The following is a 12,919-nucleotide window of genomic DNA, read 5'->3' as shown; positions in this document are numbered from 1 at the left end:
CTTGAGTGGCTGATGATGCTTGAACCCCCTCAGACTGAGAGCATCTGTAACTTCCGTCCTAATATTTCCTAAGATATAGTCAAAGTTTCAGCTCTAAGAACAGAGTCAAAAAGTAAAAAAAGAGAAAGCTGGCGTTTAGAAGTCAGGTCATGGGCAAATCCAAAGTTTAATTAAAATATCACTAGCTAGGCTAGCTCTCTGCTTCTTCCATTTGTGATGACAGATGCCCATGAATTCACAGCCATGTGCGATACATATTTGAAAATAGTTTTGTCAAAACTAGACACCCGTTCAGTCATTTAACGAAAATGTTAAAAGTGTACTATGGAATATGGCACCATGCTGTATATTGTAGGATACTATGCTGGTGCAGTTCTCCGTGAAATGGAAGAACTAAACTGCCCAGTCAACTTAAAGATTAAACATTTTTATTGCCATAAAATGCTCTCAGGGTCTGACCAAGGTAAAACTGCAGTAGCAGTGATAGTAGTATTCATAATAGTAATAACTGTGATTACTACCATATTTTAAGTAACCATCATAAGCCAAATATTGTGCTACATCAGTTATCTCATTTAATAACTAAATAAATATGTGTATCCAGCTTCCTCAGCTTGGGGTATAATCAATATCACCACACAGTGGGACCCCACATCCTCATAGCATGCAGATTAGCATTGAGACCAATTTCTCATGACTTATTCCTCTACTGTGGTACGTAATACCTGTGGGCATTTAAACAGGCATGCGGGTAGGTTCTCTTTATTCCCCTAGCTCTCTGGGAATGTGGACATTCACACAATGTTGTTTAGTTGCTAAGTTGTGTCTGACTCTTTGCAACTCCATGAACTGTAGCCCACCAGGCTCCTTTGTCCATGGATTTCCCAGGCAAGAATACTGGAGTGGGTGTCCATTTCCTTCTCCAAGGGATCTTCCCGATGCAAGGATTGAACCTGCTTCTCCCGAATTGGCAGGTGGGTTCTTTACCACTAAGTCACCTGAGAAGCTATTCACAGAATACCAGAGATGTCTCATCCAGGTTCTGGAGGACCCAGAAACTGCCCTTGCTACACAAACCATTATATCCCTAAAGGATAGAGCAGGAGATTGGCAGGCTTGTGAATGTTGTGACAGGAGCTTGAAGCTGCCCCAAGGAAGCTGACAGAACAAGCTAAGGTCAGGCTCCAAAGCAGGCAGCCCTTCAGGCTCTGACTGGTGTGGCTGGCCTGGTTATCTTCTATGACACAAGGGACAAGAGACTCAGGATCACCCCTGCTGTCTCCACCACCCTTTACTTTCCCCAGTTCTTGTGGCTGCCATTATTGACATGTGGATGCCTAGTTCAGCTGTGAGCAGAGGGGAATGGATATAGTGGGATTAGTAAAGTAAAGTGTTCTGTACATTCTGGGAAAAATCAAAATTTATCTTCAGATCTAGTTACTGACTACAGTCATAAACAACTTCCTCTCAGGTTAATATTGGTGTCCAACACACTACAAGATTGTTTCCTTATTTAGGAAACTAAAGTATAATGCCACTTGCCCATATTGCTTTCAGTTGCTTTAACATAGTTTATACAGTCAGAAAAAGAAAGAAAGAAAGAAATCTAATGCCTAAGAAATAATAGTACCACTTTTTTGCATCTATCCTAATTCTTAATTTGAGTCATAAATCATTAACTCAGTGTTTTCAGAGGCCCTTGAGGTAGTGTAGTATGTTATTATTGTTGTTCAGTCACTCAGTTGGGTCCAATTCTTTGCAACTCCAAGGACTGCAGCACACCAGGCTTCCCTGCCCTTCACTGTCTCCCAGAATTTGCTCAGACTCATGTGCATTGAACCAGTGATGCCATCCAACCATCTCATCTTCAGCTGCCCCTGTGCATCTTGCCTTCAGTTTTTCCCAGAATCAGGGTCTTTTCTGAAGAGTCAGCTCTTCGCATCAGGTAGCCAAAGTATTGGAGCTTCAGCTTCAGCATCAGTCCTTCCAATGAACATTCAGGGTTGATATCTTTTAGGATTGACTTGTTTGATCTCCTTGCTGTCCAGGGGACAGTCAAGAGTGTAGTATGTAACCTTCAGTAATTTTCAAAGTTTGTCATTTTAATCTCAGGCAGAAACAGGCTTATAGAGAGGCAGAGTTGAATGTTATCTCATGCTTAGAGTTTGAAAAGTGTCACAAACAACACACAAATACTGATCCCATTCAGAAATATCTTGCTTTCTAAACAAAGGTGTTTCATGGCCAGGATCAGAATTACAACTCAAACTAGCAAGCAAAAGAGAAGGAAGTTTATTCTTTCCTTAACTGGGAAGTCTGGGAATAACATCCAGGTTCACAAACATGCTGTTGACTTTTTTCTCTCCCTCTGTCTCTCTCTCTCTCATATGTGCACACACAGGTACATACAGATACAAATAGATATACACAGAGAGGCAGGCACGCACGTACGCACATGCACACATACATACACACACAACCTTAATGTACCAGGGATGTTAATGCTGTTGTCATTCCCATATATGCAGACAGGATTACTTAACACAGTCAGGCAAAGTGGTCTAGACAGCTTGGGAGTAGCATCCTTCCAAGGTTATAAATATCTCTGGGGAAAAATATCCTTCATAATATCCATTTATGTTCCTTACAAGATGCTGAACTTAAGCAGGTTCCCTCCTACATGATCTACAGTTGAGGAACTACAGAGAACAGATTAGAGGAAGCTGTGAGGCTGCCTAAGGAAGAACTAAATGTTGTTTGAAGTGTTCTGTGTTGGGCTGCAGGGCACTGCAGCCCGAGGCAGGGGTACATTAAAAAATAGGAAGGCAGTTGAAAAGCAGCTCTTAGTTCTCCACGTCGTTGCCTTGGGAAATGCAGTGCCTGACTATTCTGGGGGAATTGGTGCCAAGGCTCAAAGAGCTGTGTATAGGATGTCTAGAAGAGTATCATCAGGGAAGCAGGGAAACCTTGAATGAGAAAGGTTTGAGATAAACTTTTCCCAAAGCAACTTGTTCAAACCTCTACTCCTCACCTCCTGATCTTTTGCAAGAGAGATTCAATGAAAGGAGGACTTCCTCCTAGTGTTGTTTCTTTCAGACTCTTCTACATACTGAATTTCATTTTGAAATGTTGAATAAACTTGAATTTCTATAAAAGGTCTACTAGGACTAAGTGAGATTGTATTGATTCTATAGATCAATTTTGGGGGTAAAGATGTTTAACAATAGTGGGCCCTTAGACCCATGAAAACGTTGTATCTCTCTGTTTAAGCTTTTTTTTTCTTCAGTTTTATCAGTAATGTTTAGTAGTTTTTAGTGTGTAGTTCTCAGAAAACTTTTGTTATATTTACTATTTTCACATTTCAATGTTATAGAAATGGTCCTGGTTTTAAATTAAATTTCATATTGTTTGTAGCTACTATATATAAATAAACATCATTTTGTACATTGATTTTCTATCCTGCAAACTTGTAAAACTCACTTGTTAGTTTAGGTAGCTTTGATGTATTTTCCATCAAGTTTTCTACATAAAAAATCATATTGTCTACAAATAAAACATATACATTTTTTTCTATTTGGATGACTTTTTTAATAGTTTTTTAAAAAGGAACTCTTGTATACTGTTAGTGGGAATGTAAATTGTTGCAGCCACTATGGAAAACAGAATCGGGTTCCCAAAAAACTAAAAGTAGGACAATCATATGATCTAGTAATTCAAATGCTAGCTATATATGTGAATAAAATGAAAACACTAATTCAAAAAGATAAATATACCCAAATATTCACAATAGCAATTTTTGCAATGGCCAAGATACAGAAGCAAAATAAGTACCTGTTGACACATGAATGGATAAGGAGTATATGGTATATATATAAAATGTAATATTATTCAACCATAGAAAAGAATGAAATATTTCCATTTTCAGTTAACTTGGACAAACTAGAGAATACTAGACTTAGTGAAAAAAGTCAGAGAAAGACAGATACTAAATATGTATCACTTAAATGTGGAATCTGAAATATAAGACGGATGTGTATAATAAAACAGATACAGACACACAGACATAGAAAACAAACTATTGGTTGCCAATAGGGAGAGGGAAAGAGAAAGGGGTGAGATATGTATATGGGATTAAGATATGCAAACTTCTTGTATTTTATATATATATCCCTGGTACAGCACAGGGAAATATAGCTATTATTTTGTACTAACTGTAAATGTGCTTCCCTGATGATTTTTGATATTGACCACCTTTTCATATATGTGTTGGTCACTTGTTTTTTTTGTTTTTTTTTGTTTTCTTTTTTTTCTTTTTCATTTATTTTTATTAGTTGGAGGCTAATTACTTCACAATATTGTAGTGACTTTTGCCATATATTGACATGAATCAGCCATGGATTTACATGTGTTCCCCATCATTATCCCCCCTCCCACCTCCCTCCCCATCCCATCCCTCTGGGTCTTCCCAGTGCACCAGCCCTGAGCACTTGTCTCATGAATCCAGCCTGGGATGGTGATCTGTTTCACCCTTGATAGTATACTTGTTTCTATGCTGTTCTCTCTGAACATCCCACCTCGCCTTCTCCCACAGAGTCCCAAAGTCTGTTCTGTACATCTGTGTCTCTTTTTCTGTTTTGCATATAGGGTTATCATTATCATCTTTTTAAATTCCATATAGATGTGTTAGTATACTGTATTGGTGTTTATCTTTCTGGCTTACTTCACTTTGTATAATGGGCTCCATTTTCATCCGTCTCATTAGAACTGATTCAAATGAATTCTTTTTAATGGCTGTGTAATATTCCATGGTGTATATGTACCATAGCCTCCTTATCCATTCATCTGCTGATGGGCATCAAGGTTGCTTCCATGTCCTGGCTATTATAAACAGTGCTGTGATGAACATTGGGGTGCACGTGTCTCTTTCAGATCTGGTTTCCTCAGTGTGTATGCCCAGGAGTGGGATTGCTGGGTCATATGGCAGTTCTATTTCCAGTTTTTTAAGAAATCTCCACACTGTTTTCCATAGCGGCTGTACTAGTTTGCATTCCCACCAACAGTGTAAGAGGGTTCCCTTTTCTCCACACCCTCTCCAGCATTTATTGCTTGTAGACTTTTGGATAGCAGCCATCCTGACTGGCGTGTAATGGTACCTCATTGTGGTTTTGATTTGCATTTCTCTGATAATGAGCGATGTTGAGCATCTTTTCATGTGTTTGTTAGCCATCTGTATGTCTTCTTTGGAGAAATGTCTGTTTAGTTCTTTGGCCCATTTTTTGATTGGGTCATTTATTTTTCTGGAATTGAGCTGCAGGAGTTGCTTGTATATTTTTGAGATTAATCCTTTGTCTGTTTCTTCATTTGCTATTATTTTCTCCCAATCTGAGGGCTGTCTTTTCACCTTGCTTCTAGTTTCCTTTGTTGTGCAAAAGCTTTTAAGTTTCATTAGGTCCCATTTGTTTAGTTTTGCTTTTATTCCCAATATTCTGGGAGGTGGGTCATAGAGGATCTTGCTGTGATTTATGTCGGAGAGTGTTTTGCCTATGTTCTCCTCTAGGAGTTTTATAGTTTCTGGTCTTACATTTAGATCTGTAATCCATTTTGAGTTTATTTTTGTGTATGGTGTTAGAAAGTGTTCTAGTTTCATTCTTTTACAAGTGGTTGACCAGTTTTCCCAACACCACTTGTTAAAGAGGTTGTCTTTTTTCCATTGTATATCCTTGCCTCCTTTTTCGAAGATAAGGTGCCCATAGGTACGTGGATTTATCTCTGGGCTTTCTATTCTGTTCAACTGATCTATATTTCTGTCTTTGTGCCAGTACCATACCGTCTTGATGACTGTGACTTTGTAGTAGTCTGAAGTCAGGCAGGTTGATTCCTTCAGTTCCATTCTTCTTTCTCAAGATTGCTTTGGCTATTCGAGGTTTTTTGTATTTCCATACAAATTGTGAAATTATTTGTTCTAGTTCTCTGAAAAATACCATTGGTAGCTTGATAGGGATTGCAATGAATCTATAGATTGCTTTGGGTAGTATAGTCATTTTCACAATACCGATTCTTCCAATCCATGAACATGGTATATTTCCCCATCTATTTGTGTCCTCTTTGATTTCTTTCATCAGTGTTTTATAGTTTTCTATATATAGGTCTTTAATTTCTTTAGGTAGATATACTCCTAAGTATTTTATTCTTTTAGTTGCAAAGGTGAATGGTATTGTTTCTTTAATCTCTATTTCTGTTTTCTCATTGTTAGTGTATAGGAATACAAGGGATTTCTGTGTGTTAATTTTATATCCTGCAACTTTACTATATTCATTGATTAGCTCTAGTAATTTTCTGGTAGAGTCTTTAGGGTTTTCTATGTAGCAGATCATGTCATCTGCAAACAGTGAGAGTTTCACTTCTTCTTTTCCTATCTGGATTCCTTTTATTTCTTTTTCTGCTCTGATTGCTGTGGCCAACACTTCCAAAACTATGTTGAATAGTAGTGGTGAGAGTGGGCACCCTTGTCTTGTTCCTGACTTTAAGGGAAATGCTTTCAATTTTTCACCATTGAGGATAATGTTTGCTGTGGGTTTGTCATATATAGCTTTTATTAAGTTGAGGTATGTTCCTTCTATGCCTGCTTTCTGGAGAGTTTTTATCATAAATAGATGTTGAATTTGTCAAAGGCTTTTTCTGCATCTATTGAGATAATCATATGGTTTTTATCTTTCAATTTGTTAATGTAGTGTATTACATTGACTACTTTGTGGATATTAAAGAATCCTTACATTACCAGGATAAAGCCCACTTGGTCATGATGTATGATCTTTTTAATATGTTGCTGGATTCTGTTTGCTGGAATTTTGTTAAGGATTTTTGAATCTATGTTCATCAGTGATATTGGCCTGTAGTTTTCTTTTTTTGTGGCATCTCTGTCTGATTTTGGTATTAGGGTGATGGTGGCCTCATAGAATGAGTTTAGAAGTTTGCCTTCTTCTGCAATTTTCTGGAAGAGTTTGAGTAAGATAAGTGTTAGCTCTTCTCTAAATTTTTGGTAGAATTCAGTTGTGAAGCCATCTGGTCCTGGGCTTTTGTTTGCTGGAAGATTTCTGATTACAGTTTTGATATCCATGCTTGTAATGGGTCTGTTAAGATCTTCTATTTCTTCCTGGTTCAGTTTTGGAAAATTATACTTTTCTAAGAATTTGTTCATTTCTTCCAAGTTGTTCATTTTATTGGCATAGAGCTGCTGGTAGTAATCTCTTATGATCCTTTTGTATTTCAGTGTTGTCTGTTGTGATCTCTCCATTTCCATTTCTAATTTTGTTGATTTGGTTCTTCTTCCTTTGTTTCTTGATGAGTCTGGCTAACAGTTTGTAAATTTTACTTACCTTTTCAAAAAACCAGATTTTAGCTTTGTTGATTTTTCTATGGTCTCTTTTGTTTCTTTTGCATTTATTTCTGCCCTAATTTTTAAGATTTCTTTCCTTCTACTAACCCTGGGGTTCTTCATTTCTTCCTTCTCTAGTTGCTTTAGTTGTAGAGTTAGGTTATTTACTTGACTTTTTTCTTGTTTCTTGAGGTAAGCCTGTATTGCTATGAACCTTCCCCTTAGCACTGCTTTTACAGTGTCCCTTAGGTTTTGGGTTGTGTTTTCATTTTCATTCGTTTCTATGCATTTTGATTTCTTTTTTGATTTCTTCTATGATTTGTTGGTTATTCAGAAGTGTGTTGATTTATCCTCCATATGTTGGAATTTTTAATAGTTTTTTTTTTTTTCCTGTAATTGAGATCTAATCTTACTGCACTGTGGTCAGAAAAGATGAGTGGAATGACTTCAATTTTTTTGAATTTACCAAGGCTAGATTTATGACCCAGGATGTGATCTATTCTGGAGAAGGTTCCGTGTGCACTTGAGAAAAAGGTGAAATTGATTGTTTTGGGGTGGAATATCCCATAGATATCAATTAGGTCTATCTGGTCCATTGTGTCATTTAAAGTTTGTGTTTCCTTGTTAATTTTCTGTTTAGTTGATCCATCCATAGGTGTGAGTGGGGTATTAAAGTCTCCCACTACTATTATTATTGTTAATTTCCCCTTTCATTCTTGTTAGGTTTGCCATACATATTGTGGTGCTCCTATGTTGGGTGCATATATATTTATAATTGTTATATCTTCATCTTGGATCGATTCTTTGATCATTATGTAATGTCCCTCTTTGTCTCTTTTCACAGCCTTTATTTTAAAGCCTATTTTATCTGAGATGAGTATTGTGACTCCTGCTTTCTTTTGTTCTCCGTTTGTGTGAAATATTTTTTTCCAGCCCTTCACTTTCAGTCTGTATGTGTCCCTTGTTTTGAGGTGGGTTTCTTGTAGACAGCACATATAGGGGTTTTGCTTTTGTATCCATTCAGCCAGTCTTTGTCTTTCGGTTGGAGCACTCAACCCATTTACATAAAGTAGTTATTGAAAAGTATGGCCCTGCTGCCATTTGCTTTGTTGTTTAGCGTTCACGTTCCTACAACCTTTCTGTGTTTCCTGTCTGGAGAAGATCCTTTAGCATTTGTTGAAGAGCTGATTTGGTGGTGCTGAATTCTCTCAACTTTTGCTTGTCTGTAAAGCTTTTGAATTCTCCTTCATATCTGAATGAGATCCTTGCTGGGTACAGTAATCTTGTTGTAGATTATTCTCTTTCATTACTTTAAGTATGTCCTGCCATTCCCTTCTGGCCTGAAGAGTTTCTATTGAAAGATCAGCTGTTATCCTTATAGGAATCCCCTTGTGTGTTATATGTTCTTTCTCCCTTGCTGCTTTTAATGTTTGTTCTTTGTGTTTGATCTTTGTTAATTTGATGAATATGTGTCTTGGGGTGTTTTGCCTTGGGTTTATCCTGTTTGGGACTCTCTGGGTTTCTTGGACTTGTGTGACTATTTCCTTCTCCATTTTAGGGAAGTTGTCAGCTATTATCTCCTCAAGTATTTTCTCATGGCCTTTCTTTTTGTCTTCTTCTTCTTGGACTCCTATGATCAGAATGTTGGGGCATTTCATGTTGTCCCAGAGGTCCCTGAGGTTGTCCTTATTTCTTTTGATTCTTTTTTCTTTCTTTTTTCCTCTCTGTTTCATATATTTCCACCATTTTATCATCTACCTCACTTATCCTATCTTCTGCCTCTGTTATTTTACTGTTGGTTCCCTCTAGAGTGTTTTTTAATCACATTTATCACATTATTCATTTTTAATTGACTCTTTTTTATTTCTTCTAGGTCCTTATTAAACATTCTTACATCTTCTCAATCCTTGTCTCCAGGCTATTTATCTGTAACTCTATTTTGTTTTCAAGATTTTGGATCATTTTTATTATCATTATTCTAAATTCTTTTTCAGGTAGATTCCCTATCTCCTCCTCTTTTTGGCTTGGTGGGAATTTTTCATGTTCCTTTACCTGCTGGATATTTCTCTGCCTTTTCATCTTATTTAGATTGCTGTGTCTGGGGTGGACTTTCTGTATTCTGGTAGTCTGTGGTTCCTTTTTACTGTGGAGGTTTCTCCTAGTGGATGGGGTTGGACAATTTGTTTGTCGAGGTTTCCTGGTTAGGGAAGCTTGATTCGGTGTTCTGGTGGGTGGAGCTGGATTTCTTCTCTCTGGAGTGCAGTGGAGTGTCCAGTAGCAAGTTCTGAGATTGGTCTATGGGTTTGGTTGGACTTTGAGAAGCCTGTATGTTGACACTCAGGGCTATGTTCCTGAGTTGCTGGAGAATTTACGTGGTGTGTCTTGCTCTGGAACTTATTGGCTCTTGGGTGGTGGTGGTTTCAGTGCAGGTATGGAGGCTTTTGGATGATCTCTTATTAATTAATGTTCCCTGTTGTCAGGAATTCTCTTGTGTTCTCAGGTTTTGGGCTTAAGCCTCTTGCCTCTGGATTTCAGTCTTATTCTTCCAGTAGCCTCAAGACTTCTCCATCCATACAGCACTGATAACAAAACTTCTAGGTTAATGGTGAAAGGATTCTCCACAGTGAGGGACACCCAGAGAGGTTCACAGAGTTACATGAAGAAGAGGAGAGGGAGGAGGGAGATAGAGATGAGCAGGAGGAGAAAAACGGGGATTCAAGAGAAGAGAGACAGATCTAAGCAGTACTCTGTACCCTAAGTGTTCTCCACAGCCCATAACACCCACAGAGATTCACAGAATTGGATTGAGAAGATAACAGGGAGGGAGGAAATAGAGATGATCTGGGGGAGAAAAAGGAGAGTCAAAAGGGGGAGAGAGTAATCAAACTAGTAATCACACTCCTGAATAAAAATGGGTACTGAAGGTTGGATTCTTAAATGTCCAAAATTGATATCAAATACTGGAAAACAAAGATTAAAAATCTAGAGTAGAGGTTAGACTCTTAAAAATACAATATTAAAAAAAAGCAAAAAAAAATTAAGAAATATATATGAAATTTGCTTTAAAAAATAGGATCCTTTTTTTTTTTTTTTTGGCCGGGTTATAGTGGGTTATAAAAATGAAAATTAAGGAGTAATAGAGGACTTAAAAAAAGAGAGAGAGAGAGAAAATTAATTAAAAAAAATAATAGTATAAATATATCTAGGAATTTCTCTGGAGCTGTTGCAGGCAGTGTGGGTTCAGTTCAATTTCAGATAGCTCCTTGTTCCAGCTTACACTTCTCGATATCTATAGGCCCCCTCCAGTGTAGCCGGTGTTAACTACAGGGATTTTAATCTGTTGCACTGGTCACTTCTGAAGCGGTTCCCTTTGTTTGTTTGACTTCTGTTTGCAGGCCTCTTCAGTGTCTAATTTCCGCCCTGACACAAACTGGTGGAGGAGGTCTCTTGTTTAGGTTTGCTTGTTCAGTTGTGCTGTGGAGAGATGGGGCGCTGCAGACAAATGTCACTGGCCTGTGTGGGGAGCACTCGCGGTTTTCCGGCCACACTGGGTTTGCCCCCGCTCGCTGCGGGCGTGTGTGCTTTCCCCGTCTACACTGCTCAGGCTCCAGGCTGCTCTCCAGGGAGCGGGCCCTGAGTTGCATGCACTTCCTAGGCCTAAGCCGCTCAGGTTCCCATTTTTGGGTACTCCGCAAAGACGCAGACTGGGTTGGGCCTGCGTTTTGTGCCCTCCCCATCTGAACAGCTCAGGCAGCCAGGAACTTGCAGAGCGCACTCTCCCTGGGTGCGGTGCGCCTTATCCCCTCCACGGTTCCAGCCTCAGTTTCCGGAAGTTCCAGTCCAGTGCCCCTTGTTTGTCTTCCAGGGAGCTGATCTCTAGCTGCGACCCTCCCGGCAGATGTCAGCCATCCAGAATCTCAGGAAGTCTTTGGTTAGAAGCTGGAAGCCTGTTTGCCGTTTGGTAGGGATGCCATCTCTGGGGCCAGGTTTGCCCCTTTGCCCTCCCACTTCCCTCCGATGGGGGATGGGCCGGCCCACCGCAGGCTAGCTCTTCTCTGTTATTCGCTCAGTCCTTCGTTCTGGGAATGGGTGGGTAGTACCTAAATTAAGGCTTTTCCCAGGTTAATTCTCTCTCTTGCTATTGCACAGTTTAAGTTGCTATCTCTCGTTAGCTCCCTCCGATTGCCCTCAGGGCATTCAGGCCCGGTCCTTACCCTAAGCATTGCCACCCGCTCCTCTCCGTTCCGCCTCCACTTGCTGGTGGCGGATGCGAGAGTCTGGGGTACTTTCTTACTGGGCATTGCTTGTAGACATGTCATCTCTGGGTTTTATTTGTTTTCCCTCCCAGTTAGGTTGCCCTCTGAGATTTGAAAACTTCCAGCAGACCTGCCAGTGAGAGGGTTTCCTGGTGTTTGGAAACTTCCTCTATTACAACTCCCTTCCCGGAATGGATCTCCATCCCTAATTCTATTGCCTCTCTTTTTATCTTTTATATTTTGTGCTACCTCCTTTTGAAGACAATGGGCTGCTTTTCTGGGTGCCTGATCTGGGTTTTCTGATCTGCTAGCGATCAGAAGTTGTTTTGCGGAGTTTGCTCAGCATTCAAATGATCTTTTGATGAATTTGTGGGGGAGAAAGTGGTCTCCCCATCCTATTTATCCGCCATCTTAGCTCCTCCGTTTTTTTTCTTTAGAGAAATATTTATTCAAGTCCACTGACCATTTTTTAACTTTGTTTTCTGCTACTGAGTTGTAGGAATTTGTTATACATTTTAAGTATTAGTTTCTAACAGATTTGGGGCTTGCAGATACTGCAGCCTCATTCCATAGGTTGCATTTTCATTTTATTGATTTATTTTCTTGCTGTGCAGAAGCATTTTAGTTTCTGTGGTCCCAATTGTCAGTGTTTGCTTTTGTTGTCCTTTTAGTGTCATATTCAAGAACTCAATCCCAAGACCAGTGTCAACGATTTTACCACCTATGTTTTCTTCTAAGAGTTTTGCAGTTTCAAACCTTATGTTTGTCTTTAATCTATTTTGAGTTAATTGTATACGGTGTAAGGAAAGGGTCAAAATTCACTCTTTTGCCTATAGCTGTCCAGTTTTTCCAGCACCATTTGTTAAAGAGATTATCCTTTCCCCATTGTTTCTTAGCTAATAACCAAGAATATCCTATTGTATTCCTGGCTCTCTTGTCAAAGAACAGTTGACTTTAAATGCATAGGTTTATTTCTGGACACTTTTTGCTTCTTCATTGGTCTAATATGTCTGTCTTTAGCCAGTATCATACTGCTTTGATGACTATACCTTCATTATATATTTTGAAACCATGAAGTGTGACAATTCCAGCTTTCTTTTTTCTCAGTATTGTTTTAGCTATTTGGGACCTTTTGTGGTGCCATATGAATTTTAAGATTTTTTTTTTTAGTTTCCATGAAAATGTTTTTGAGATTTTGATTCTAATTCTCACCTTACTGTTCTGGCTAAAACCACCAGTACTTAAGTATTGAAAGGAGACATTTTTACTTATTCCTAATTTAAGGAGA

This window comes from Cervus canadensis, chromosome 19, assembly GCF_019320065.1.
Source record: "Cervus canadensis isolate Bull #8, Minnesota chromosome 19, ASM1932006v1, whole genome shotgun sequence".
In the NCBI taxonomy this organism is placed as follows: domain Eukaryota; kingdom Metazoa; phylum Chordata; class Mammalia; order Artiodactyla; family Cervidae; genus Cervus; species Cervus canadensis.
This window is presented reverse-complemented; position numbering follows the sequence as displayed.